Genomic DNA, 27,526 nt, shown 5'->3' with positions numbered 1-27,526 from the left:
ATTAATTATCATTAAACAAATGGTTTGAGAATCTAATAAAAAAATACCTAATTTAGCTTTATTTAATGATTTTATGCCATAAACCTTAAATTTCCATAAGAAACGTTTGTTTTTTAATAATGATGTTAAATATAATTCTGTACGCACAAGTTGAGTCGATGCAATTTCAAAACGCATCATTGACATTTCATACGTCAGAAATGTCAACATTGTCAACAATATTTTTACTTAACAACTCACGTAAAAATACAGAATTTCCAGAGTTTTTGTTATAATATCGTAAAAAAATGAGTGATTCCATTGATGAAGATGATCTAACGCCTGTGGATGTTGCACTTTCCTCGCTATAGTGAGGGGAAAAGTTTTGTGTTACACACGGGTCCAAATGTATTTACTTCTCGTGTGTTAAAACACTCGCGGGTAAAATACAACTTTGCACCCTTGTATAACAAATAACTATTTACGACGAGCACAGATATTTTTTAATGAATCACTAGCAGTCGCTCGTGACTTCTTCCACGTATAAATCTTTGAAAACTTTTAACCCCATTACAGCTCACTTTAAAAAGGAGTTCAATTTGAAAAAGTCCTTTCATTAGCCTTCACAACCTTTGAAGTATACGTGTTTAAAATTTGAAGCTCCTAAAATTGTTCTGAAGGTTTATGATGTGCGTTGTCTGTCAGTATATAGGTAAAGGTTGATTCAGGAAACGTGAGCAGGATCAAACACACACATTCAGTTAAGGATAACCTACTGTTTCGTACCAGTATTAATTAGTGAGATTAACGTTCATAGTTTTGTGTTTAAAACTGGCTGAACTACTGAAACGCAAAGTTTTCTGTGACGACCTATTGGAATTCTTTCCCTCCCAGTCGGCACCGACCGTCCACTTTATTAATTAATCCGGACATTGCTGCCTCAAAGTGGCTGCTACTAACGCCCTTTTTAATATAGATAAATCTATATCAGGCCTAGCCAGGTGACGCTCGTTTATAAAAAACCGGCCAAGTGCGAGTCGGACTCACACACAAAGGGTTCCGTACCATTAACTATAAAAACGGTCACCCATCCAAGTACTGACCCCGCCCGACGTTGCTTAACTTCGGTCAAAAATCACGTTTGTTGTATGGGAGCCCCACTTAAATCTCAATTTTATTCTGTTTTTAGTATTTGTTGTTATAGCGGCAACCGAAATACATCATCTGTGAAAATTTCAGCTGTCTAGCTATCACACATCACGAGATACAGCCTGGTGACAGACAAACAGACGGGCAGACGGACAGACGGACGGACAGACGGACAGCGGAGTCTTAGTAATAGGGTCCCGTTTTTACCCTTTGGGTACGGAACCCTAAAAACGCTAATCGAAGTCTAAATAATGTATCCTAGAAAAGATCAAGTGACCTTTCGTTCGCATCTGTCACGTTTCGATTGGCCTTTTTTTGATAAACGTTTGACATCTTGGCTACGGCCTCAGGGGGCCTAAAGGGGCCCACTGACTATCAGTCCACCGGACGATATCGGCCTGTCAGTTAGAACTAAAATTTGACAGTTCCGAACAACTGACAGGCCGATATCGTCCGGCGGACTGATAGTCAGTGGGCCCCTTAAGTGACAATCGTTGATAGAAAACGACAATCGAAACTGAAATAACGCATGGATCCCGGGACTTTTGGTTGCATCTGTCATCCCGATACTTTTATCTGAACTGAGGCTGAGGAGTTCTGGAAACCTTAGGTTTCCCTCTAACAACTTCGTTTTAATACAACATACATATTTATTCATCTCTCAAATTATGTATAATAAATACCTATTGCATAAAAAGCTAAAAAAAAAACTAGACCATGCTAAAAAGGCTAGACCATGTAAAACCCTTTTTATGTGCAAATAAATGATTATGATTATGATAAAAAAAAAAACTGTACCTATATATAAAAGAATTCCAGATAAAAGGCTGATGAAGTGTCGAAAGCCTTTTTTAATTCTCTCCAAATTGAGTGTCTGTGCGTGCAAAATGGGCCGCCGGCGAGATGAAGCAAACAAATTGTATGAGATAAGAGGCACGCACTCACGGCGGCGGGTGGAGGGTTAAGGGTAGGGTTGCTAAATTTGGTATAAACGCTCTAACGGTACAACAAAGTACAATGATGTTGTTAGAGCGTTTTCATATAGTCCAATCTGATATCGGAGATTGGATGACCTTCGGAGAAAAACAGCTGCTAGAAAAAACCCTATCTTATCAAGTTATTAACAATTTATTTTTAACAACATACATAAAGCAAATAGCATAAAGGAATAAAATAAGGCACTTTTTTACTTTGTTACCGTATCCGACATCTGATATTGTATCGACAATGTGAAAATGAGAACTCTAACCTAAGTACCTACAAGTAGTTTTCAAAAAACATTTGTGAACTAACTAACCTTGAAGTCGTTATAATCTCGAACCCTAATATCCACCCCCTTGTGAGTTGAATTTAAAAAATCTACTCGGGATTCTATTTAAAGGGTTGTTTGAATGTCAAAGATTGAACTAGGAGGCCGATTCGAACTCACAAATTGTTATGGTTAGAACTGGCTTTGATACGACCTTGTCGATCGCCTTGAGATTGGCGCGCATCTCACGCACGACTTTCACTTCATTTCGCATACTTTAGGCCTGAGTGGACACTAGAGTTGAGCGTGCAGCGGGGCGGGGCGTGCTGCGTGCATATTAAACAAATGCAAACGTATAGGAGCGGCCTCCGTGCACGCTGCTCACATCACTTGTGAACCCGACGCCACGCTGCACGCCCCATCGAACGCTCCGCTATGAGCGTCCACTCAGGCCTTACACTCACCAATCAGCGCAAGCGATCTTCGAGGTCATATCAAAATAAGAACAAAACCGTTACAAGTTAAATCTGAATCATATTTTATCGTTGGAATAAAATGAAAAGCTCTTTAAACTCGGTAACGTAATTTTTGTTTTATTATCAAAGGTTCTTCAAGCTTCGAAATGTGAACATAGTTAGCAACAACGTAAGTACCACCCACAGAAACTATGTTGCTTTATAATCACTTAGTTTAGACAAACTAGAAACTATGTCCTTTGACAAGACTTGACCCAAATTGTTAGGATACCTGCCACGTATGATACACGGCAAACAATAGTAAGTTTGTGACTATACCCTCCTGAGACCCAGAAGCATTTGTTTTGTTTTTGAATTTGGAACCCTTAGTTACTCAACAAAATTTCAAAATAGATTGTGGAATATGTACAAAAATTAGTACGCGGGGTCTTTGGAGGATACTGTAGATCTCACATACTACATTGAGCATACGAGTATAATGCTGCGTCTTATATACGTAAGCGAACAACTCGCTAACGCGAAGCGAAGCCCACGGCGTTCGCGTTTGCAACGAGATCGCCCACGTAGGACACTTCTATAGGTATAAAAGGATTGATTCACCGCGCGCCGCATTGCTTCGCTTCGCGGTCGCGTGTTGTTCGCCTACGTAGTACCATAGAGTAACTTATACTAGAGCGGTACTGTCATAGTAAATTTTGTAACCCCAGTAAATTCACTGCCATCTGTCGACACACTTTAAAACTAAAAATGAAGATTTATAAAAATACGATAGAATGTATTTAAATATAGATAAATAATTTTTTTAATTTGCATTAATTATTTTTATGATTTTGACCCATGTTCTTTTACTGATATGCGTTAAAATTGTTAAATAACAAACGAAACCGTCAACGCCATCTATACGACTGTAGGCCAAAACTAGTAGCGCCCTCTGAACGAGAATCAAATTTTCTTGATTTTCGAGGCACGTTTTTTCCTTAGACTGTATTCATCTATTACGGAGTTATATCTATCTTTGGTAGTACTCTGCGTTTCCTGAGACTGAGAAGGAGATGAAAGGAGACGTGCGGGAATCAATCAATAGCATTGTGGTTGTAATCCAGCGGAGCGGGAAGAGAAACAATATTCTCAATATTCATATTTAGTCGGTATTTGGCCCCTTGTCCACGAGTCATATCCGTGGCATATCCGTTCTTAGTTCCCCGGCTAGGCGGAATGCCTAAATGCATTACTCCACGTAAAAAAAAAACACATCATGCTACATCTTGCTAGGCAGAGTGATGGCAGGTGGACTAAAATGTTAACGGAATGGTGGCCGCTTTCGAATGAAAGAAGCCCCTGGCGTCCATCGGCTCGTTGGGTGGACGACATCCGGAAGGTTGCGGGTCACTTCTGGATGAGATTAGCTCAGGACCGGGACAAGTGGCGTACTGGAAGAGAGACCTATGCTCAGCAGTGGGCGATAAAGGGCTGATATGATGATGATGATGATGATGAAAAAAAAAGGCTTAACCGGTTAACCCCGGGTTTGTGAATGGTGCAAGTGGCCCTAAGCTAATTTTGTACCGAGTGTCATTATGAAACTCATATTTTCATAGAAGTTTGACATTGATAATGACATTGCCACACTTATGCAACAAAGTTTCTGTTACTTACCTACTTACTTCTTCAATGCTAATGCTAAGAAACATGACAGGGACAGGGACAGGGACAATATCTAACCCTTATAAGAAGACGTTTAATAATGGGCACCGTTTCTCAGCGCAAGTTATCTGAAACACGAGACTGACAAAGCGGGGCCTGCATATTCCATGTTGCACGGTATTACGGAGATAGGTATAGTGGAAGAGTAAGGTATACATGTATTATTTATACAGAGTGAGGTCGAATAAACCGAAAAACATTAATATATTTAATATAAATATTAATATATTTAATATATTTGGTTATAATGTTGGGTCACACGTATTTTAAGTCGAAAAACGCTCGACATGTTTCACTCCGTACCGAGCCTCCGTATGTCGATCGTTTTTCGACTTAAAATACGTGAGTGACCCGTTATTAATATATTTAATATGTCTGTGTCTCACGGAAGTTTTGTTGTTAAAATAACCAAATATTCTTGATGCCTTATAGCAACCAGCGTATAAGAGTTTTGAATGATTCACTGTTAGTTTCACTAGACTTATATTGACCGGGATATAGACCGCAACCGCAAGAATGAGGGTAGCGCGGTCTACACAACTTTGACACCCACCCGCTATCTTCAGTCACCCATGATCAAGATGATGGTAACTGCGTCGAAATATCGGGAGCTCATAAACAATACAAAAAGGTAATCACGGTCTATAACCCTGTCAATATTGCGTATGGCGACGTATTTGATTTTTAGTATGGGTTAGCGCATGGTTACTGGTGAACTTTCAATATAACTTGAGACTCCAGTGTGCCGTTAAGATAGGGTAATCTTAGATGTAGATGTCGCTATGCGCCTCTCTAAGGCGTGTAACAAAAAGGAAAGAATGGAAAGATTCGCACGCTTCTGACAAGCTTCCGTAGCTCAGTTGGTTAAGAGCGATCGGACCGGGTTTCCGAAAGGTCGCAAGTTCGAATCTTGCCGGCAACGGGGAATTTAAGATTTTTCCTTTAACGTTTGTCAGTTTATTCTGTCTGACAAAGTGAAACCAGTATACTTGCTCAGTCCGCGTAGCACAAAATGACCTAGGAATGTCTTCATTATTTACACAGGTTTGCTACGTTGAAGAAGTGAAGAATCTCTTATTAAATAGCTAAAAGAAAATTTTATTTGTTTTAAGTAGATTTTACAGTTTAAGTAGACAGAAAATACAAATTCGTTCGGTATTAAAGTTTTTAACTTGACCTGTACCTTTTTTGAGTTGAATCTATGAATGTACTGGTACTTAAGTATAAATTGTATATTTACCATTGTATAAAACCAATTAGCATAAGTTTTAAATGAATAAATATTATCTTATCTTATCTCTTATCTTATTTTGTGTCATTGGGTTATTTTATTTAAAGTTGTACAGTGAGCAGTGAGTGAGTGAGAAAAGGTACCCCCCCTGCATAGATGTTTGTATGCGAAGGTGCTAAGCGAATAGTATTGCTGATTGTACACTACACAATTTTTTTAATATTTGGGAATTTTTAAGTTATAGGTGTTCAGGCAGGAGGAGTGATTTAAACAGCGGTAGAATCAGTTGAATAATGAACATTAATTGCAATGCCTCAGTTAATTGCGTCCGGATGTCGACGCGAGCGCATGCCCCATAATGTTATTTCTGCTTAGAACCACAAGCTCTTTCGATCCTACTAGGAGAAAAAAACGGACAAGTGCGAGTTGGACTCGCCCACCGAGGGTTCCGTACTTTTTAGTATTTGTTGTTATAGCGGCAACAGAAATACATCATCTGTGAAAATTTGAACTGCTTAGCTATCACGGTTCATGAGATACAGCCTGGCAGACGGACAGACCGACGGACAGACACACGGTCAGACAGCCAGTGGAGTCTTCGTAATAGGGTCCCGTTTTTACCCTTTGGGTACGCAAACCTAAAAAAGTGTTTCAGTCTGTGAAAAATGCCAACGGAATGGAAATAAAAATCTTGGATAACTCACGACATCAGATTTAGTAGATTTTCTACGTGAATGACCTATTTGAAACATCTCAATAAGTCTGAGTTTCACACAAACATTATAGTTAAAATTAAACCGAAAATACCAAAATTCTCGCCTGATTAATTCTCCAGCCAATCTCGACCCTCTGTTATTGCAAACAAGAATGAAACAAAACTACTAATTTCCACGTTAAAGTTAAACTAACGCTAACCGATATCCCGAGCTAGTCATCAAAGCTTTCATAGGCTAGGAGCTAGCTGTGAAAATCTGCCGTGCAAATTCTACAAGGATAATCGAACGTATAATCTGGCAAATCAATCTGTCAGTACAAAAAAACGCGAAATTCAAATATTCTATATGGGATATCGAAACTTGGCGGGTACATTATTCAAATTTGTCACCTTTTACTAATGACAAAATTAGTTTACCAGACCACAATTCATATAATTCTGTATTCTTAATTTAACGGTTGCATCCTAAAGAACCTCGGGACACAATTTGCTTTATCCCAAGAATTGGCGTAGAAACAGGTTTCATTTTCAACACAAGCATCTGCACCTTCCACTACAAAGGGGAAATAAGGGGAATTAGGAGAACATGCAGTCTTGTTTTCTTACGATGTTCTCCTTCACCGAAGAGCAACTGGAAAATATCTAACTCGACTTGTGTAAGTTTGTCTCTATAATATTTATTTATTTTATGTAAATATGCATCGAAATCTCATGCAACTTTCCGCGTCCTCAAAATGATGGTATAATCAAGCAAATATACCGCTATACCACTAGCTCGCTAAAGGGGCCCACTGACTATCAGTCCGCCGGACGATATCGGCCTGTCAGTTGTTCGGAACTGTCAAATTTTTATCCTAACTGACAGGCCGATATCGTCCGGCGGACTGATAGTCAGTGGGCCCCTTTAAGCTGCATCGTCTCTCGGTGTACAAAATAGCCGGACGTAAAAGTTATCGTTTGCGTATCCGGCGAGCGTGAAATTAATTTTCGGGCACAATGGGGGCTACACCGATCCCGTTCGTGTGTTGGTATGGCTCCATCAAATGCAGCGTTGTTAGTGAAGTCAACAAAGCTGGAAAAATAGAAGCCCTTAGTTAATAAAATGACTATAGACAGATATAAAATATACTACTGACTTACTACGGTGACGCAACGACCCAAAGTGAGTCCTGGCCTCCGACCGAATATAGTTCGATTAAATAATTTAAATAAATAAAATAAATAAGTAAATATTTTGAAAAAATCTTACACGAATCGACCTAGCCCCACAGTAAGCTCATTAAAGAAGACGGATCGATAATATATACTGAATATAGGTACCGTAAGTTACCGAAATATATCTTTAAGTATAACTAAGCACCACACTAGACAACGATACCAAAATATATATCGCTCTGTCTAGCACCTACATTGTGAGAGACGAAATAGTAGTTTTAAGGTGTGTCGATAGATGGCAGTGAATTTACTGGGGTTACAAAATTTACTATGACAACCGCTTTATCTTATTATATCCTCTTTGATATTACTTAAATACATAGAAAACATCACTCTTTAACACAATTTAGGAACAACTACTTGTGATGAACACACAAATAAGAGCCCTTATCAGGATTTGAACCCGAGACCGACCACCATAGGCAGGTTCGCTACTGACTAGGTTTGGAGTTAGGGCACTATCTTAAAATACTTCGGCAGGGAGTTCATTCCACAGCCGAAGCGTTTACGGAAGAAAATTCGTCTGAAAGCGAACTGAACATTATGGGTGCAATAAATAAAACATCTATAGAAGATGATCACGCCCCGTGTCCTACCGTAATCACATTGTCTCCGACGTTTCGCAATGCCTAAGTGAACCGAGTCACGTGCTAGACTCGATAAAGTAACAATAACAAGACCTAACAAGAGTAACAAGTAAGGACGGTCTTACTCGATTACGGCCTGGGGATTATTCCAATAACTTACCGAGCAAGGACGAGTTAAAAATTCATGGTTTAAATTAGGTAACTTAAATTCCCGTCCGTCCGTCGTGTTTGATTTCCGTCTGGACGCCCTAGGTACCGCTGGAGAGACGAAGTGCAGCAAGACCTCAGCGAACTCGACGCCGTCGACTGGACAGAAACGGCTTTGGACAGAATAGCATGGCGGTCTTTGTCGGAGGCCAAGATCCACTTCGGGTCGTTGCGCCTCAGCAGTCTTCTTCTTTGTCATCACACTTGTCAGAGTGGTCGTGGTCGATATATCAGAGGCGGTGGCAAGCTTCACAATCCGTCGCTATTCTTTCCGTACTGTAGCCCATCTTGTGCATTCGTGGAGTGGTCCATTGAGTGCATTTTTGACTAAGTCCACCAATGTACCTTATAGGCTAAGCTATCACTTGCGGCGATTTTTAAACCTGTAGCTAAGCCCCCCACAAATCAAATGTTGCCAAGACAAATGCAATTTTGATGTGTAAAAATAAACATTTGTATTTTTGTATTTTTCTCGGCCTCGGGGTGGGAAAAGTAGCCCCTTGTCACCCCGTGTTAAAACTCTAATCACAGTTGTATTGCCTTAATTTGTCTAACCACGTCTAACCAGTTTTATTATTTTAGTACACAATGGCTAGAAAACAATTAAAGGAAACTTTTGGGAGATCTTGTTACTTTGGCGCTAATAATGCAACTCGCGCGTTCGTGGAGCAACGGGAATTAAGTTGGGATAGCGTCTAGAATGTTCAGTAAAATGACTGAAATGTTACCTATAAGATTGTTAGGATTGTTAAGATTCAACCTATTGTTGAATATTAGACAGCGGGAACATGTCCATACTAAATACGTGACCCATTTTTTAAATTTCTTTACGCTAGAATTTTAATTGGCCACCATCCCAACAAAACTAGTACACAAACTAACTTTGTAAATATTTTGACAGTTTAAACCCATCTTCACAATTGAAATATTTGTATTTGTGAATTTCAACGGCTTCTCTTACCAATCTTGGTATATAGCGGCGTTCCGTTGAAATGACCTTGGGACTATGCAACTCGATCCAGTGATTTGTACCCGACTCAAGGAGATGCTGAGCAATAGCTGACTTGCGAACGTCATTGTTCTTGACCGCAGCAATGTGTTCTTTAATTCTGCAGGCAATAGTGCGTTTGGTCTGCCCAAGGTACAAACTACCACAACAAACAATAGGGAATATTACGCGAAACTCTGCGTAGGGGGCGCCAAGGCGCCACTACGACAATCTGATTGTCTATCGTGAAACAAGAAGATTTCTTTACCTAACATCTCTGTCACTCTTGCATATTCGAGCGATAAAGAGGCAGATAGCGAATTTTTGGATTCGCGTTTCCCGGTAGGTCCTCTGTAAGCAAACCGCCTTGATGCATCAATGTCATATTTTATTATCTCTGAAAACTTGGCAAAAACGTACAAGTTACTCTATGGTTTACTAAAAAGGCTAGTCCTGCACTCTGGTGGCAGAACATGGCAGTAATATTCCCTATTGTAGCAATACACTTTAGCTAAGTGCTTACTTTGTTAGAAACAAAGCTAATAAAATTTGTACAAGTCTCGAGAGAGCTATAAAACTTTGCAACGTGTCCAGTTTAATAAAGGTTACAATGGGATTGCGACTGCAGCGCGTTACTGCTGCAGCGTTGCTAGTGCAGTTTCATAGAGGAAAGTTGGTTTTTCTTGCGAGTTTTGATTTTGAGTCCCGAGAAAGCGAAAGATTCTAAGTTAGAAAAAATCAATTTGACAGTTTATTTAACAATAGAGTATATTTCCTTTGGTAGATTCATGTAAGTAATATTTAAACTTTCTGTGTACGAGATATAAATAATAGAGATACAGCAATGAAATAAGAGAAGCCTGGCTTATAGCCAGAGCGGGTTCCGAGTAGGATTGAGGCACATAGTACAGCCTGTTTAGTATGCAAATAGACGAGCGGTTATACTTCATATTTCGGGCATGGGTGGTTGAGAGCCACCACCTTAACAGAAAGCTTAAATTCTGGATGAGAGCCAATACGATTCGGTTTTAAATTTTGTATTTAACGCGGGTTCGTGCGTTTTATGAACGTAAACGGTGTCAAATCAGTAGGTAAGATTAGAAAAAAAACACGATTATCTACTAATAAATAAATCATACATAAAATAACCACGGTCTAGTTCATAGACACATTTAGGGGCATGGCATACTGCATCCGATTCGCACGTACCGTCGTTCCGACATGCGAGCAGGATGTCGCTATAATACGTGCATCGTTATCTCGCTCAAACTTCGGAGCGACATGCGATTTGGACGCAGTGTGCCATGCCCCTTACAAGCCAACGCTCCAAAAATATAGCTACGAGCTTATTGTCCGTGTCTTAGGGGAGTGTAGCTTTAGAATTAGAACGTTAGCTTGTAAAAATGTTTGTGAATGCGAGTGTAGTAAATTTACATTTCACAATGAAATAGAAAACGATAATTAAACTATACATTTACCTGAAAAATCAGAAAAATCTAGTAGTGTTTTTAGCGAAAAGCTTTCAATACATTTAACACAGTACATCGATCAACATACTAAATTAAGTTTTATTTTAATATTTATCATCACCTTCCTCGCGTTATCCCGGTATTTTGCCACGGCTCATGGGAGCCTGGGGTCCGCTTGACAACTAATCCTAAGAATTGACGTAGGCACTAGTTTTTACGAAAGCGATTGCCATCTGACCTTCCAACACAGAGGGGGAAACTAGGCCATGTTAGGATTAGTCCGGTTTCCTCACGATGTTTTCCTTCACCAAAAGCGACTGGTATAAATATGAAATGATATTTCGTACATAAGTTCCGAAAAACTCATTGGTACGAGCCGGGGGTTTGAACCCGTGACCTCCGGATTGAAAGTCGCACGCTCTTACCGCTAGGCCACCAGCAGTATTTTAATATTTATATTAATTATTATTTCCCCTTAATTACCTCAGTGTAATTACATACTAAATAATAATAAGCTCCGTGTGAAACGCACGTTTTTAAACAACACGAATGGGCTTTTCATCTTCTGCCGCGATTAGGCCGCGGGCCAGGAACAGATTTCCATGATCAATCGCCTCCTGGGCGAAAACTCGTATAGTGGTTAACGGCTATGTATGATGAACCGTCGTGAACGTCAGCTGCCGCTCCGTTGGTGGGTTGAGGAATGGCAGCAAATAAAGTCTATAAATTTTTTTTTGTCATCGCCTCCCGCTTGATGCTTTGTCAGATGATAGTTTAGATGCTATTGTTAATAAAACAAATCGTCAGCCGGTATTATCGCGGTGTAAAAACACCGTGTTACGCGTTTCGGTGGATGTCATTCCTCAACCCACCAACGGAGCGGCAGCTGGCGTTCACGAGGGTTCATCATACATAGACGTTAACCGCTATACGAGTTTTCGCCCGGGAGGCGTTGACTGACGAAATTTGCGCCTGGCTCGCGGTCTATATGTGGTTTAGGTAATTAACTTGTGAGCTTCTGTAAGCGGATTCGTAGCTCATATAAAAAGCAAATAGACACGTTTGTTTATAAATTATAACATAATGCCATATAATTCATTGTTGGTATACATGTATGGTAGCCGCAGCGTATTAATAGCAAAACTCCAATTACGTGAATGGTCAAACACATTTTATAAGAACTTCTGTGGACAATAAAAAAAAGATAACGACTGGTATATACATATATACGCGATAAGCATACTATAAGATGTATATGACCCATATACCTGTTATTGGATGATATTAGATTGATTTTACCTTTAGTCAGGAGGTAGTTATTCGATTTTCCACTTACCTGAAAAACAAGAAAACAAACATTAAAATAAGTATAAAACCGGCCAAGTGCGAGTCGGACTCGCGCACGAAGGGTTCCGTACCATTACGCAAAAAACGGCAAAAAAATCGCGTTTGTTGTATGGGAGCCCCACTTAAATATTTATTTTATTCTGTTTTTAGTATTTGTTGTTATAGCGGCAACCGAAATACATCATCTGTGAAAATTTCAACTGTCTAGCTATCACGGTTCATGAGATACAGCCTGGTGACAGACAGACGGACAGACAGACAGTGAAGTCTTAGTAGTAATAGTAGTAATCACTTTATTGTACACAACACAGGTTTACAAAAATAAATTATAGTAATGGAAGTACAAAGGCGAGGCGAGGCTTAGTAATAGTGTCCCGTTTTTACCCTTTAAGGGGCCCACTGACTATCAGTCCGCCGGACGATATCGGCCTGTCAGTTAGAACAAAAATTTGACAGTTCCGAACAATTGACAGGCCGATATCGTCCGGCGGACTGATAGTCAGTGGGCCCCTTTAGGTATGGAACCCTAATAACGTACATATTATATTTCTTGCCACCCGGACAGCAAAACTTGCCAAGACAAATGCTATTATGTCTCAAAATCATCAAAATAAAGATTTAAAATAAAATCGAAAGTTGTTGGCTTTCAACTGGCCTCTGGGCTGTTAGAGGTTATCTGTCATTAAAAATTATCATTTTACTCTAAATATCGTTTCGTTTTTTCCTCAGCCGAGGTAAATATTAACTTATGTAGATCTTAATTAACGATTTAAAAGGAATATTGAATATAATTATGAAAATGCCATTTTCATAATTATATTCAGTCCAAAAGGAAAAAAATCGACCTATGCCGCCGTGGCCCGGTGGCCGAATGGCACAGGCACCTGCCGCAATAGCAGAGGACGCTGGTTCGACTCCAGCCTGGGGCACTGGAGGACTTGGTCACTTTTTATTAGTATATGACATTTATTTCAGTTTATAATTCATATGTCATAGTAGTGTAATGTTTCTAAAAAAAAATTAAAATAATTTCTGAAAATATTTTGTACGGTGGTGACAATGACTCAAAAATATGTTAACATTTTTCATGGTTAATAATATTGTTGATAATTTTAAAAAACGTTTGCGTTTCTGTAATTTTAAAGATAATACGTTGTGTTTTAGTTAAACGAACGTAGTAAGGAAAATATTGCTAAAAAAGATTTTTTTGGGCTCCACATTGGCTGTCCGTAAATTAGCAAATTGGTTGGCTGTTATTCCAACATAATTTCAAGATAATTCAAACGAGACAAGTACTAACCACGAAAAAATCGATTTTTGCTGTAAACGCTATAAGAGACATGTTGCTAATGTAATTTTGAAGCGCTACGTGACATGTTGTCACTTGAGTCGTGTGAAGACGCCCCGAATTCGAGCTTAATGAAATTCCTGTTTCTTCCAGCATGTGTTTAGATAGCTACGTATTATACAGATGATAAAGCAGTGTTAGTATTAAGGGGATCCCATGCCCCAATGACCTTCGATTTGAATCCCTTAGTTTTCTAATGTTTTTTGTAGCTTATATTAAGAGCTACGGATTTTAGCAATATAGTATCCCATATTTACTTCAAAGTTCATTGTTTTTGAAATATTTGGCATCAAAGTTGAACAATTTTAGGCCAAAAAACTGGTTTTCTAGCCATAACTTTTGTGTTAATTAGTTTAAAATTAAAACCTTAGACAAATTTTTAGAGACGTCTAAGACGAACCCAAATATGTAGATTTCGTATAAGTAAGATCTTTCACAGCAATCGAGATACGAAAAAAGTGTTTTTTTAGACAATGTTTAAAACAATCATAAATAAATAAGTATTCATTTTTTTCACAATCCGGTAGACAAAAATGGAGATAAAAGATTGAAGAACCGATAGCCGCTTGTCTTATAATTCTATATGTAGTGCAAAAGTAGGAGGTAAGATTCAAAACTTGTCAAAAATCGATGAAAACCTCAGGTAGCAGATTGTCCCCTAAAATTTTTCGATTTATTTTAGACAAGTTTATAAAATAAAAAACTCGACGATAGTAAATTCGTAAACATTTTAACATTGGTACTTCATTAGGGTACCCTATGTTACTCCTGCGAATGAGGCACGTCATCCGTGAAATGACAAATTAAATACACGCTTTAAGACGTGCCAAAACATTTTTTTCCTTAGGTATTAAATTTTCTCCGCTAGTTGGTTTCCCCCGTTTTTTGTTAAGGCCGTTCCATCGTTTTGCCGCTGTCTTTGTCACATTTCGCAAGAAAGAACGGGAAAGATTTTATGTTAAGATTGTTTTTTCTTCTTTTTTTGTTTATAGTATCACATAATAAATAACCGAGTAAAGCAGGATTAAAAGTCCGAGTTAGAGGTGACTGGGAATTAATTGTATCGAGCGAAGTGTCATAATTCGTGTATCGGAAGCTATGTTGTTAAAGATAATATAGTCAAGAACTACATATATTTTTTCCACGTCTACGAATATCAACGCCTCTTAGAAAAACATTATCATATAAGGAGATTTTTCGCCTTCTGGCTCAGGGAACCGCCTTAAGTAATCCGCGCGTTCAAAATTTGGGTTTTCAAAGCGCTACTTCTTCTTTTTTTATTGTATCTGTTAAATGTTCTGTAACTCCACAAGTTACAAGGAGACTAAATGAAGCAATCCCAACCGGGTATTTTTTCTGTAGTGATGCACTGGACTTTTTTTCCAAAATAGGTAAATTTAATGTTTTTCCTACTCAGAATCACGAGCTCCTTCATTCCTACTACGAGGAAAAAAGCGTCCCAAGTTTTATTTTTTCATTTCGTTACCATTTCAAACACTTTGCACGGCCGAGTACGGCGGTAACAAAATGAAAAGTACGTAAAATATATGAAAATTTTGGGACATTGTTTCTTTCCTAGGAGCATGGAATCAGCTCATGATTCTGGTCACAAATAACATTAAATTTACATATCCTAAAAAAAAAGTCCAGTGCATCACTACAGAAAAAAATGCCCAATCACAACCTAGTGGTCATGATTGAGGTTCCAGTAGTTTCACTTGGTTCCACATTTTCACCCGCCTAGTACTTGGCTGGCGTCGTGCCAACTGAGTAATTAGCCGCTAGGCTGCTAGTGGCGTCAGTAAACACTAAATAACAACACGCCCATAATGCTGCGTTTCCATCAGAGATGTTGCGAGGATACGAAGCGAGGGATGTGTAAGTTAGTAACCCACATTATCACTTCACGCTGAGGGAGGATAGGTAAATGAAGTAATTCTCATCATCAATAACTCTTAAGAGCCTGGCTCTTGTCGGTGGAGTAACCGCCACCCCGTTCTTCTTTCTGCCACTGTTTTGAGCTCCTGATACGTCACTACGTTGATTTTTCCTTTGGCTTGGTCCAAAAACGCACGTCTTGGTCTTCCTCTGCCTCTCTTTTCTTCTATTCCTCCTTCTATATTACTTTATGTAAGTATCGTGCCGTATCAAGTGCCCCAACATGTTTCCCCTTGTTTTCAATTAAAAGTAATTCTATTGGTTCTAAATGCTACACTGAAGAAAAAGAAGGCCGGTGAGCGCGTGTGACAGCCTATGGCTTTTAGCACCTTCTACGGTGCGCGACGCGTAGGAATAAATCCACGGTAGCGCGGAGATTTCCATAGGCCTTGTATTACCTATATAACTCAGTTGATAGTTTAAATCCTTGTTCCCACCTAGTGGCATCGTGCCAACCGAGTAATTAGACCACAGTCTGCTGGTGGCGTCAGTAAACACTAAATAACAACACGCCCCTTAAAGCATGACCGCCCCTTATAGAAACGGATTGTAAATCCATTGCCAAAACCAAACGACCGATTTATTTATTTAGCTGAAGATATAGCTGAGCCAGGTTTCTGAAGGTATAAAAGAGAGATTAGTAATTTGTTTTCATCACTAACGTTACGCTTAGTTCTTTTATGCAATAAAGATTAAATTCATCATCATAGGCCTTGTCCATCTTTACAGATGATTTAAGCAGCATCTATGAATTGTGTTTTTTAGCGACAGCGTCGCTCGTGGCTATATAACCCGATCCTTGAACGGCACAATCGTCCATATTTATGACAAGTAAACGTACATTGAGGGTCCACAGCGAGGCGACCCTCATCGCGCATGTGTCTTATTGCGCGTTTTCGGGCCAAGTCTTGAAACCAGGACCTATCGTGGGTTTCGCGACCTCTTAAAAGGCTGTTCCTCCACTCAGCGCGGTTTGTTGCTAAAGCATGAGTCGCAGTCGCAGTTGATGTTAAACGCAACCATGTTAGATTAAATAAATATATAAGTAAACGTTATAGTAATGACTGCAATATCCTCAGTCGGACCCACGCTTAATCATCCTCGCCGCCTAGCTACCATAATTAACGAAATTATCTCCTTTCCCTCGCGGCTAAATCAAATGCTAATTATTATTAATGGGTGGAAACAATTGCACGAATAATAATCTCTTCTGTTGTTTCTGCTGAAAAACGAACTTGTAAACTGAAATTTCTGATTTCTATTTTAGCGCCACAAATATTATGAAAAAAAAAACAGATTTTTTAAATGTTTTAGGAAGCATAGAGTAACTTATACTAGAGCGGTACTGTCATAGTAAATTTTATAACCCCAGTAAATTCACTGCCATCTGTCGACACACTTTAAAACTAAAAATGAGGATTTATAAAAATACGATAAAATGTATTTAAATAAATGATTTTTTTTTATTTGCATTAATTATTTTTATGATTTTGACCCATGTTCTTTCACTGATATGCGTTAAAATTGTTAAATAACAAACGAAACCGTCAACGCCATCTATACGACTGTAGGCCAAAACTAGTAGCGCCCTCTGAACGAGAATAAAATTTTCTTGATTTTCGAGGCACGTTTTTTCCTTACACTGTATCTATCTATTACGGAGTTATATCTATCTCTGTAGGAAGCAAACGAGCAGACGCGCCGCCTAATGGACATAAGCAACATCAGAGGAGCCGCTTATGCGTTGCCAACCTTTGAGAACCCCAAATATCTGCTTCTTGAAGAACCATGTCATAGCGCAAGGGAAATATCTCAAATATCCTCAGATTGTTTTTTACAGATATTGAGACTACATAGTGGTGTTCCCTTGACTTCGTACGCTGCATTAGTGCATATAGCATCACATTGAATTAACCTCTTGTCGATATATGATTTTGTTTCGAGAACGAATTATTTTTGCTCTATACCTACGGCACAACCAAGGTTTGAACCCACGATTTTCGACCACCACGCACGTGAAGTACTTAATCCTCGCCTTAACACATTCACTGATAAGCTAAGCTTATTGTAGCGCCCATGCCTGTAGCATAGTTTTCCCGGTACAAGAATAGTGAAAATGTTACGCATTCATGTTACTACACTTCTAATGTTACGCATACTCGTAGTATGTAGGGATACTTCCCTACATAAATACTATGCGTAACATAATCGAACTTAAACTATCGTGAGACATATTTCAAAATATTTATATTTAGATATTTAGAAGCGACTAAACATAATAGTGAGTGAAACCGTACTGATCTAAATATTATGCGTAACATTTCCACTTAACACAGAATTGGAATTCTAATTTAACAATTTGTTATGGTTTCGAACTGGTTTTGATAGGACATTTATAATCGGCTTCGTGCTTATATTATAACGCACCTCACGCACGACTTTCTTACGCACCAATTAGCGTGAGCAATCTTCAAGGTCGTGTCAAAGTAGTTAAATCAGAATCAGCTCCAGTTTAAATTGACAACTTTTGTAATCTTTTAAGTGTTTCATAACACTTACATCGAGAGGCTTACAGTTCTTAGTGTGGTAACACTGGTGTAATGTCATTGGAGAGTTGCCAACATCCGAGACTAGAGGGCGGTCAGGGTCTATTCATAAAGCTTGTTGTAGCTAATCGAGTAAAACGCTGGTACCGGACACGATTTGGTATTACATAATGTAAAAAAATTAAAATGCATTATTTTTGGATACCATTATAAAATCTATATATTGTATTTACAGATGTCAATCACAATGAAAAAATCAACGATGATCAACTCTGGTCAACGTGGGACTCGAACCCACATCCTTGGATTGCCGGTCCAATGCGTTACCAATTGCGCCAGCTGACCATCCGTCAATCAACGCGAATTTAATCATTGCAACTGTGACGACGTCACTAGCGACATCTGCATATTAAGGTTCACAACCTTGGAAACCATTATAAAAGCTAAAAAACCGGCCAAGTGCGAGTCGGACCCGCGCGCGAAGGGTTCCGTACCAATACGCAAAAAACGGCAAAAAAAATCACGTTTGTTGTATGGGAGCCCCACTTAATTGTTTATTTTATTCTGTTTTTAGTATTTGTTGTTATAGCGGCAACAGAAATACATCATCTGTGAAAATTTCAACTGTCTATTAGCTATCACGGTTCATGAGATACAGCCTGGTGACAAACAGACGGACAGCGGAGTCTTAGTAATAGTGTCCCGTTTTTACCCTTTAGGTACGGAATCCTAAAAACGAAGAAAGTTAAATTAAAAAAGCACATCAACTTAAATATTTATAAATCCCGTCACAATAGCACCCGAAATTTTTGCATAACTAGAGTCGGACCTTACTGCATGGCATTTGTAATGAAAAAGTTTGGCAATTTCATTATTGATGTCAAAATTTAATGAAATATGACGTTTACAATGACATTCCCTCACTGTTATATTCAAATCGGTGCAAAGTTAGCATAGATGGACTCTATGACTGATGAGGTCAGACCTTACTGGCGCAGTCGGTAGGATACATGAACAGCTACACGGCTCGGACAAGCTTTAGTTATCGTTTTTCAGTTGGCACCCCTGCTACGGTGTCTGGTTTGTTATTTTTGAAGTATAGCCTGACAAACTACTTTTTTAGTAGCAAAAGGCGCGAAATTAAAATTTACTACGGGACGAAAACCCTTTGCGCCTATATTATTGTAACTTTTATAATATCTATGTAAAACCCTTTTTATGTGCAAATAGATTTAGATTTAGATTTATTTATTTCATAATATTAAATTACATTATAAATTATTTTAACTTAATCTATACGAATTTATATTATGATCGTCACTTATTATATACAAATGTCAATACAGATAAAAATTCATCACAAAGTCAAATAAATGTTGGGAAATAAATACACGATGTCAATATTAGCATGGTTACGAAAAAGATGTCAATATGGCTAAACTAATAAATGATTATGATTATTTTTGCCGCTTTTTTCTATTGACGGAAATGGCTTGACAGACTGTATATAGCTTCGGCCAGACAGGTCTCTTCTCAAATAGCTATGACTGATAGAAGGTCAGACTTTACTGGCGCAGTCGGTAGGATACATGAACAGCTACACAGCTCGGACAAGCTTTGGTTATCGTTTTTCAGTTGGCACCCGTGTTACGGTGTCTGGTGTAAATTACTTTTGAAATTCGAACTGCCTCATGCAGATTTGATACTTTTTAGGGTTCCGTATCCAAAGGGTAAAAACGGGACCCTATTACTAAGACTCCGCTTTCCGTCTGTCCGTCTGTCCGTCTGTCCGTCTGTCTGTCACCAGGCTGTATCTCATGAGCCGTGATAGCTAGACAGTTGAAATTTTCACACATGTATTTCTGTTGCCGCTATAACAACAAATACTAAAAAGTACGGTACCCTCGGTGCGCGAGTCCGACTCGCACTAGGCCGGTTTTTGTATCATTTATATATATTTTTAGGCGAGTTATGAATTTTAAAAGCAGGAGGTTCTTTATTCGGTTTGATGTTTTAATAAACCTTTGTTCGAATACCTTATTGACACATTAGAACCAAAATAGTCTACCCATATCAATTTAAAATATTATAATTATAGAACAACTCATGCTAACGTCAGGACATATATAATAGATATGTAATTATTTCCTTTTACCATATACATAAATAAATATTAGGGGACAGGGCCGTGGGGACCTGGTGCTCACGGCATCTTTAAGGAGCTGGCGAAGCGCCTCGTGGAGGCGACGGATGACAGAAGGGCTGACTTTAGTTTTATGTAGTTTCTAAATTTAGTTTATAATTTTTACTTTAAGGATTTATTTGTTTTTTGGTATTTTTATTTTCCTATTATTTTATTTTACTATCGTGTTCAATAAAAGCACTTTTTCCATTACTCTTACTAAATTATTGCTAAAATTAGGGGACATAAAATAAAACTCCACGCACAAACGTAATGTTAAAGTGAGGAATACAAGTAAGTACAATTCATCTCGACTTGAAATTATCTAGAACAAAGATAACTTATTTATTACACTAATAATATAGATTACTGTCACCAAAAGAAATCCTCATCCATTTATTGGGCACAGATAACACTTAATCGGACATAAGTATTTAACCTTCGGCTATCCGATAATAAATATCCGCTTAGAATCAATTCTGGAACCAATCAAAGCATGATCCGACCTCTAACCCTTAATGTCAGACGCACACACGCTCATTTAGTGTTGCCAGGTCAAATTTAAAATAAACCGGACAAGAGCGAGTCGCTCGCCTACCGAGGGTTCCGTACTTTTTGGTATTTGTTGTTATAGCGGTAACAGAAATACATCATCTGTGAAAATTTTAACTGTAGCTATCACGGTTCATGAGATACAGCCTTAGTGACAGACAGACAGACGGACAGACGGACAGAGGAATCTTAGTAATAGGATCCCGTTTTTACCCTTTGGGTACGGAGCCCTAAAAACACTTAGAAATCTCTAGAAATATGTAATAGAAGGTCTAATTTAAAAAATGTATAAGCAGATGCTTTAAAGAGATTATAGTATGGCTGAATTGACGTGTAAAATTTGTACAATTTTATCAATAAATGTATCTTATCTTATCTTATCTTAAGGGAAATTCCTCAGAATATCCAATGTAGGTACAGATTTTCTTGCGGAAACTCGGATCACAAGTTATTTAAAATCTAAGGTACCTAGATGTTAAATTGACACATAAATAACATAGGACCTATCCCTATGAAAACACTGCGTAATTTTAGGAGGAAGAAAGAACTCCGTGTAAAGAAGGTGTGGTTCTAAGTTCAATTTCGGGCAGTTTATGCTGTAGAATATTGAATAAATGTATAGTAAAAAATTAGTAGTTGTAGTGTTAGTTAAGATTACTTACCTATTTCATTTTTACACCCTATGAAGTTTGCAAAAATAAAATAAAAATCTGCAATTTAAATATGCTTTAAGGCGGTTCCCTGAGCCAGAAGGCGAAAAATCTCCTTATATGATCCTGTTTTTCTAAGAGGCGTTGATATTCGTAGACGTGGAAAAAAAATATGTAGTTCTTGACTTTATTATCTTTAATATCATAGCTTCCGTTACACGAATTATGACACTTCGCTCGATACAATTAATTCCCAAAGTAACCTCTACCTCGGACTTTTAATCCAACTTTACTCGGTTAACAAAAAAAGAAGAAAAACAATCTTAACTTGAATAGTAATTTCATAGCTTTCGAATTTCGATATTGTAGGGTAACGTTTTTAAAATAAATAAAAATCGACAAAATTCGATCAAAATTGACACTTGGCGCACATGATCTTTCCCGTTCTTTCTTGCGAAATGTGACAGAGACAGCGGCAAACCGATGGAACGGCCTTAATAGGTTGTTTGAATAGGTAAAAAAAACATTTCTTATGATTTTATGATGAACATTAGAAAATAACAGCATTTTTAATTTTTACCCTCAATTTCCAATGCAAAAACACAAAATTTGTAAAACCAAACATTTTCCAATACGTCTGGCAACCCAGCACCAGGTTATCAAATGTCAGATTACTCTAAGGTTAGCTGGAAGAAATCCCTTATAGGGATAAGCTCGCCTTTGTACCTAAATTTATATGAATTTCATGTTATCAATTTTTGTTTTGTACAATAAAGTGATTTACTACTACTACTACTATTACTCCTGTAGGCTTTCAGGACGAATGACTCCATCTTTAACACCAAAGAGGACCAATTCCTCAACTACCCAACCCTTATTTTGAGACCTTATTGGCATTGCTTTAAGATTCGAATTTAAGTGGATGAAGTAGGTTATTTCTTACGTTTTTGGGGTAGATGCGGGGGAAGGTGAAACAGGAATGTCTTCTTTTATTGGGAAAGTGATTGCGTCGAAGTAATGCCGTTTTTACTACTTAGGCTCAACAGGTAAAAACTAATGTATGTTTACGAGGGGTTCCTTCTAAGTTCTGATATACCTATGTAGGTAAAGCCTGACCAGTAATATATGATCATTGTCAAGAGGGCGCTGTTTATTCTCATGTATAGGGTGACAGTTCAGTATAGTATGAAAAAATTAGTTCCAGTGAAAATCCGCAACATGGCGCGTGATCATATATTCCTGGTCAGGCTTTACACTCGTTTACCCATTTGTTAGGAAAAAAGATTTGTTTTTGATAGCGAACTAGATACCGTCATCGTCAATATTGTTGCATCTATTAAGTATTTTCTGAAGACATTTTGTGGTTATTCGTCAAATATGAATGTGAAGGGTACACAGAAATATTGCGATATGTACTTGTTTAAAAATATTCTGAATAGCAATGTCGAGCAGTATTGTTTCGGCTAAAAACTTAGAACTTATCCGTTCATCTGTCTATATCAGATATTCTGTTGTTTTTGTGGCGCTATACATACAAAACTTTCTTTCACTAAATAATAAAAAAAAAAACCGATCAAGTGCGAGTTCGTTTAACTCGCGCACCGAGGGTTCCGTACAAACTTTCAATTTTCTCATGTAAATAGAATCACGGAAAACTCGACCAGAAGTATACTAAGCATAACTGTGTACAGCGCCATCTATCGGCAAAATGGCTAACTAATTTGCGCGACCTGTATGTATGTTGGTTTTTCAAGGATACTTAATTATTTATCATGTGAACCGATTTCAACAATTTTTGTTTTATTTGAAAGAAGTTATTTTTAGTGTAATCTCATAGACATTTCAAGTATAACAAACTAGAAACAAATTAGAAAATGTTTTATGATAATTTAAAAAAAAGTTTTTAAGATAGAGGTGTGGTTATATTTTTCCTGTATATTTATGATAATGTTATTATAATGTAAATATTTCAACAAATTTTGTTGGTAAACTTCGGAGATAAGGGGGGGATGGTATTTTTTTTCACATTTTCCTTCAGAAGTAAATTTTTATTCACTATGAAAAACAAATAAAAAATTGTTTTGTAATGTTCAATTCGAGCTCTTTCAAATGATATCCCACTCGACCTAGTAACTAGACTGACTTTTTGCCCCCTCTTTATATTGGGCATTTATCATAATTTTATAAAAAAAAATACAATTCCAATGTGTTAAGGTTAGCGCTGTTCATAACTATTCCAAATTTCAAATCGATAGCTTCAGTAGTTTTCGAAATATTTAGCAATGTGACAGACAGACAGACGGACAGAGTCGCACCATAAAAATGAAGTTTTTATTCCTCACGAGTTTTTAAGAATGTAATGTTTACCTAAATATTTACTGCCGTGTAATTTTTTTTATGTATTTTCATATCAGTAATACACATGTTTTGTCAAAGAATACTTGAGTTACTTGAAACCTTGAATTGGAATAAAAAAGGGGTTCTTCAAAAAAGGAGTGTACAGGTTTTTAAAGGGTCGGCAACGCGCATGTAATATCTCTGGTGTCACAGGCGTCCATAGGCATTGGTGACTGCTTACAAACAGGCCGTATGCTTGTTTGTCATCGACGTGGTATAAAAATATATATACAATCTAAACATCTTGATAGCCTAAAACTCATCACATAGGTGATAAGTGCCCCATTATCTTGGTAATACAGGGTGGAAATGAAGTTAGGACGCTGAGCCGAGCATTAACAATCGCGTCACGCGCGAACGTGAAGTACCTCGCTACTAATATAATTCACGAGAAATGTCTCAAGATTGCACCCCTGTATGCACAGTAGAGCACAATAGTAAGACAATCACAGTGCAGCGTGTCTACAATGTTATTTTAGTAGTTAATTTACTCAGAACATCTCAAATTTACACCGCTCTGAGACATAGTAAACATATGTACCTAAATAGACTTGGGCTCCCGGTATCCGTGCTACACGCCAACCGGTGCGTACGTGTTTTTAGCCCCGGCGGTGCTAAGCGTCCAAACTACACGAACCCGTCGAAGTCCGTGCCCGTGTAGTGCGTTCGGGAACGGACCTGCGTTCGGCTCCGGAGCCACGGTCCTAGCGGTCCTGTTTTTTTTGTTTTGCTTGTTATTGTTAATAAAACATTGTTCGATAATTAACTTGTGATTCTTCGCTCTTATAAAGAACGCGTTCGATCGTCACTATATGTCGAGTATGGCCGAACCCGTGTGTAATTAATATCCGTGCAATCGGACACACGGGGTAACACGTGTACACGGACCTTAATTACACGGACCCTAATTACCCGTTCCGAAATCCGGTTCCGTGTAACACGAGAACGGGGTCCCGGCGACGGGTACACGAAACCCGGATGCGACCGCGAGACCTAAAACAGATCCTGTAGTGTGAGCATGGCGGAGTCTTCAAAACTAGAGTTCAGTTATGCGCTTTTAAGCAACTGTACAATCGACAACAACAGCCTAAATAAATCTTGAGAAATGTCACAGGATTGTATCCCTTTTAGGCACAGTCAATATGAATCAAACGGGATATTGCCTGTAGTTTTTTTTAAGACAAAAATTATCACACACTGCTAGCTACTAATATAATTCACTAAGAATGTCTCGTATCACCCCTCCTAGGCATAGTAAATAAAAGTCAAACAGTAAAACAGCATATATGTATTTACAGAACAATAATCGTCACACGCGAATTTAAAGTACCTCGTTAGTAATATAATTTACTCAGAATGTCTCAAAATTGCATCCCTCTAGCATAGTAAATATAAGACAAACAGTACCCAACACCGTAGTGTGACTGTGTCTTCAAAACTAGAATTCCGTTACGCGCTCCTAATAAGCCCGTTATTAATATAATTCTTGAATAATTTCACAGGATTGCACCCCTTTAAGGCACAGCAGATACAAATCGAATCGAAAGTGTCAATGTAGTGTGATTTCGATAAGTGCAACTTTTATACAATTCCTTCTGGGTACAGTAGACACACAAACATTAGGACAGTAAAGTTAATGTAGTGTCTACAGCTACAGGGGGCCTAGCAAAGATAACAATTGTACATCGACAAACACAGTCTCGGGATGACAGATGCGCAAGACACGTGACTATTTCCATACATTACTTAAGTTTCGATTGGCGTTTTCTATCAACAATTGTCGTCTAGAGCTCCAGATCAATAATCGTCACGCACAGCTATAAAGTATCTCGCTTATAGAATTAAGTCGTCTTACAATCAGCATACGGTAAGCTTACTGTTTAAAAACTGAGCTCTTATATAATTTGAGATGAGGAACAATTTAAATATTTATCCAACAAAGTGGAGCTCCCATTACGATTGGATCATCTTCTTCGCGTTCCGCGTTTACACCATAATAGAACAAGAGCCCATTTACATATGCTAAGAATAGCATACAGGTTACATTTGCGCTTATACTATTAACCTTGTAAAGTACAATCCGTTTAAATCCATTTAGACCCTTTCATAAACCAATAAATTCTTTTGTTTCATTGCTTTCTCAAACAAATACAATTCATCCAAATTTACTGTAACAACAAGGTGCAAATTAAAAATAGGAAAATTTTGTATGGTGCGCTACTCCTACAAAACAGCTATAATGAATATTGTCTTCGGTTACCGCGATAGTTACTCATGAAATAAAACTATGAAAACGGATTATATCGCGTATATTGAATTTATAATACATCCCGACGTTTCGAACTCTTTACAGCGTTCGTGGTCAACGGGTGACTGAGGAAAAATTACAAAGTGCAAAAATACCCACATACTAAAATAATGAACAATCATAGACTACAAACTTTAAGGCTGGTTGTATATGCAAAATCGGTTCATAAGGCTAGTTATACACTATAATTATTTTTCAAGTAAAGATATATATAGGTATATATACGCGATATAATCCGTTTTCATAGTTTTATTTCATGAGCTATAATGAATGTAACGTAACGTTTCGACCTTTGGATGTTTGTTCCTCCATCACGTAAAATGGCTGGGCCCCCTATAAGGATCTCCACAAGGATTTGACTACGACTCAGTTCCGTTCCCCTGAAATTTTTACCTAATCATACATCCTTACTTGAGGCCTTCCCTCCGGTCCCTGTACCAAACCTTTCTACCCCGACCATCATAAGCCTAGCTTTCTGTTACATACTCTCTGTTTACAAACAAAGCTACCCTGCTCTCGTCTCCGTCCTAAGATAATAAGGCATCAATCTGTGGGGTCGGACGGAGGTCAGTAAGCCGGTCTTAAGAAGGGTCAAACTTCTTGGCCTCACGTATGTCAGGTTTAAGGTCTGAGAAGATAAGCGATGGGGATAACGGATAGAAAGTTTGAGATATTTGAGGTTTGTAAAGCTGTGTTCCCGCAAAGAGTGAAGACTTGAAGTTTCAACCACAAGGCAATCACATTTTACTAAAGGCGGATTCTGTGTCCTTTTTACACTTTAAACAAAATATTGTTAATGTAAGAACAGAGTAAATATTATTACGTATATATGTGGTATTTTCTATAAAAAGGGACCTTATTGTTGATGGCGCTTACGCCATTATTAACGATGCTCCGATATAAATACAATGCCGCGCGACGCTGTGCGGCGTAAGCGCCATCGACAATAAGGTCCCTTTTCATAGAAAATGCCCCATATCAGAATGTCAATTTGAATATCCTCGTAATAATTCTGCATGTGACCTATTTTAAAGGTTACCGTTCTATTGGTATAAACCCGTAAATCTAACCCCAGAACCCGAACACGGCACCCTGTTTCCTGGCAATTTGTCAAATTAATTGCTCCTGCGAAGTTGAGAAGTGGAGGAGACAAACTGGATATGTTTACATGATTTTGTGTAATATTTAACCTAAGCTCGCAATATCCGAGCTAGGCGAGATATTCACCTATTAAATCACATTTAGAAACGGGTCTATCGCGAATTTATTTTGTTACCTTTATTTACCGA

General features: G+C 38.1%; 1 protein-coding gene and 1 non-coding gene across 2 annotated transcripts in view; both read right to left on the bottom strand.

Moving 5' to 3' along the window:
- Positions 1 to 27,526, bottom strand: part of LOC134744835 (uncharacterized) — a 332,603-nt gene that overhangs the window by 147,866 nt on the left and 157,211 nt on the right. The window lies entirely within an intron of this gene.
- Positions 18,422 to 18,493, bottom strand: Trnaa-ggc (transfer RNA alanine (anticodon GGC)). Its single transcript has one exon. It is a non-coding gene; the product is annotated as a tRNA-Ala (tRNA).

This window comes from Cydia strobilella, chromosome 10 (genome assembly GCF_947568885.1).
Source record: "Cydia strobilella chromosome 10, ilCydStro3.1, whole genome shotgun sequence".
Lineage (NCBI taxonomy): Eukaryota > Metazoa > Arthropoda > Insecta > Lepidoptera > Tortricidae > Cydia > Cydia strobilella.
The sequence above is the reverse complement of the archived record's forward strand: the minus strand, read 5'-3'. Positions and strand labels throughout refer to the sequence as shown.